The sequence below is a fragment of the Leptonychotes weddellii genome, chromosome 5 (genome assembly GCF_054177405.1).
Source record: "Leptonychotes weddellii isolate Sample4059 chromosome 5, ASM5417740v2, whole genome shotgun sequence".
In the NCBI taxonomy this organism is placed as follows: Eukaryota; Metazoa; Chordata; class Mammalia; order Carnivora; family Phocidae; genus Leptonychotes; species Leptonychotes weddellii.
Window position 1 is genome coordinate 140811804 of NC_138373.1, and position 3701 is coordinate 140815504.

Consider the following 3701-nt stretch of genomic DNA (forward strand, 5'->3'; position numbering starts at 1 on the left):
CCACCCAGGCACACCTAAATGGGATATTTTAATGATGCCATTAAAAATATGATTATGAAGGCTTTGTAATAACACTGAAAAAGTTTATAATATACCATTAAGTGGAAAATTCAGGATTCAAAATGTATGCTTTATCTAATAACAATTACACTAGCTCTTTCCCATCTTGCAAGATGGCAGGTGAAAAAGCTGAGAAGCCAGATACTAAGGAGAAGAAACCTGAAGCTAAGAAGGCTGATGCCGGTGGCAAGGCTAAGAAGGGTAACCCCAAGGCTAAAACACCAAAGAAGGGGAAGCCCCACTGCAGCCGAAACCCTGTCCTTGTCAGAGGAATCAACAGATATTCCCGATCGGCTATGTATTCCAGAAAGGCCATGTACAAGAGGAAGTATTTGACAGCTAAATCCAGGGTTGAAAAGAAAAAGAAGGAGAGGGGCGCCTGGGTGGCTCAGTCGGTTAAGCGTCTGCCTTCGGCTCAGGTCATGATCTCAGGGTCCTGGGATCGAGCCCCACATCGGGCTCCCTGCTCGGCAGGAAGCCTGCTTCTCCCTCTCCCACTCCCCCTGCTTGTGTTCCCTCTCTCGCTGTGCCTCTCTCTGTCAAATAAATAAATAAAATCTTTAAAAAAAAAAAAAAAGAAAGAAAAAGAAGGAGAAAGTTCTTGCTACTGTCACAAAAACCAGTTGGTGGTGACAGGAACGGTGGTACCCGAGTGGTTAAAGTTCGAAAAATGCCTAGGTATTACTCTACTGAAGATGTGCCTCGAAAGCTGTTGAGCCATGGCAAAAAACCTTTCAGTCAGCACGTGAGAAAGCTGCGAGCTAGTATCACTCCCGGGACCATTTTGGTCATCCTCACTGGGCGCCACAGAGGCAAGAGGGTAGTTTTCCTGAAGCAACTGAGCAGTGGCTTGCTACTTGTGACCGGACCTCTGTCCTTCAATTGAGTTCCTCTGTGTAGAACACACCAGAAATTCGTCATTGCTACTTCTACCAAAATTGATATCAGCAGTGTGAAAATCCCCAAACATCTCACTAATGCTTACTTCAAGAAGAAGCTGTGTAAGCCCAGACACCAGGAGGGTGAGATCTTCGACACCGAGAAAGAGAAATACGAGATTACAGGGCAGCGCAAGGTTGATCAGAAAGTTGTGGACTCTCAAATTCTGCCAAAAATCAAAGCTGTTCCTCAGCTTCAGGGCTACCTCTGCTCTGTTTTCTCTCACAAATGGAGTTTACCCTCACAAATTGGTGTTCTAAATTTCTTACAAAGAACATAATTAAATAACTGATCCATTAAAAAAAAATACACTAAACATAGGAACAAATGGGTCTTAGCAATAGAATTAGGGGTGATTTTTTTCATCTTTTACCTAATTATTTGAAGGAGTCATGTTATCATCATAAATGAATACGTAACATACCAAAAATTAGAGGGGGAAAAAAAGTCAATGGATCACCATGCTCTTCAGGATTAAGTTAAAACTCCTTAGGATAGCACACAAGTCCTTCAATCTCCAGACTTGCCTGTTATCCATGTTCTATACCAAACTACTTATAATACTCCAAATTATAACCTACATTTTCACATACTATTATTGAATATATTATTCCTTTTCCGGAAAAGCCCTTCCCTTAAACGGTCAGCCTGGCAAACTCCCATTCATCCAATAAAATTCAAGACACACCTCTTCTCTGAAGTTTCCCTTGACTACTCCTCCTAGATAGAATTAAGGAAGACTTCTTGCTCTTCACATTCCTGTTGCATTATTTGGTACTTCCATTACAGTAAATATCACACTGTACTTTAACTCTTTGTTGACATACCTGTTCCATTATTCTACAAATACCTGGGGTTAGGTAGAGATGATCTCATTCAATTTTAGAATCCACAAGGTACTCAAGAAATATTTGTGAAAATAATGAGAGATCATTCTTTGTTATCATTGTTCTTGGATGTCAGTTCCCTATGAAATCCTGACTGAGTTGTTGGGTTAGTTGGAGAGTGGCTGGTTCACTGATTAATAAGACTTGGTCTAAATATACCCAAATATATAGCATAAAACATACCAGTGGAAAAACTTATATGAATACTTTAACCATTTCATAATTCTTCACCTTCTCTGATTATGTCTTCAAAGCTTCTATCAAACTTCAGAGTGACAGATCACTCTGGTCACTAGCCAAAGCAAATAAACAGGAAGCAACTCTGTCCTAGAGTACCCCACTGCTAGAATTCACCGTGCCAAAGAACACCTCTGCATAATTCCTGCTGCTCCTCCCAAACACACTCCCACTCACTCCCATGTCCCATACTAACAGTAAAATAGTTATACAAAATAGGGATAATTCTGTAAGTAAATGTAGCAGTTTTTTAGTATATTCAAAACATAAGATACTATATTTAGCATATTTGTATGGTACATAAAACATTTTAAATGCAGATTAGTAACTAGAGGTACCAAACAAGGACTCAAAGTGGTTAAATAGTAATTTAGGCCAAAAAAAAGAAAAGTTTAATGAGGAAGAATGAAATTGGGATCCTGGGGTCATAACTTCAAATGCCTTTCCTGTACAGTAAAACATTTATGGAATAACCTAGGTACTGAAGTTTTAAATAACAAGAAAATGCATTTAAAAGAATTTAAATCTCAAACCGCATTAGATGTCAAAGCTCGTATACAATTCTATTCCATATACTTGTCATCTGTGATTGTATAATAAATACGTACATCTAAGGAATAACTTCTGGAATAGGCAAACAACATACCACAAGCTGATATCTAAGACGGGTGTGTTACTATACTAGATATCAATAAAAAGTTCTAGGGATGAAATAAATAGCAAAAAGAAAAGGCTTTTCCAGCACCAGCCCTATGCCATCCCATTTCTCATGTCTCCAGTCAAATCCCTTTCTCTTTTGACAGCATCAGCCTCATAAGAAGTAAAAATAAATGACTACCTTTAACCAACCCCTCTTGCAAATCTGGCAAAATTCACTCCATCAGCTCTGCTAACAAGAGCTCCAAAGCATTACTATTTGGGCCTAAAGTTTTGTTTGCTCTTCAAGTGAAAATACTAAAAGAATTTCCTCTTCCTAAAAGCCTCTTCCAATCAATCACACTTCAACTCCCACAAATAGTAGTATTTGGAGGTAGGGTAAAGTTAGGTAAGTTATAAAAGCACTGATCCATGAAGTTAGAGGAGAAATTAACACTGAGGTAGGCAAGAAACTAGACATGAGGAATGCAAACTCTGTAAACTCTTTCATTTTAAAGGTCCAATATTTGTTCTTCCTTTTTTTTTTTAATTTTATTTTATTATGTTAGTCACCATACAATACATCATTAGTTTTTGATGTAGTGATCCATGATTCATTGTTTGTGTATAATACCCAGTGCTCCATGCAGTACGTGCCCTCTTTAATACCCATCACCAGGCAAACCCATCCCCCCCCCCGCCCTCCCCTCTAAAACCCTGTTTGTTTCTCAGAGTCTATAGTCTCCCATGGTTCATCTCTCCCTCCGATTTCTCCCCCTTCATTTTTTCCTTCCTTCTCCTAATGTCCTCCATGCTATTCCTTATTCCACAAATAAGTGAAACCATATAATTGACTTTCTCTGCTTGACTTATTTCACTTAGCATAATCTCCTCCAGGCCCATCCATGTTGATGTAAAAGTGGGGTATTCATCCTTTCTGAT

General features: G+C 38.9%; 1 pseudogene; it reads left to right on the forward strand.

Annotated features, from left to right (window-relative positions):
- Positions 1-681: 681 nt before the first annotated feature.
- On the forward strand, positions 682-1315 carry LOC102730209 (large ribosomal subunit protein eL6 pseudogene; annotated as a pseudogene).
- The last annotated feature ends 2386 nt before the right edge of the window (positions 1316-3701 follow it).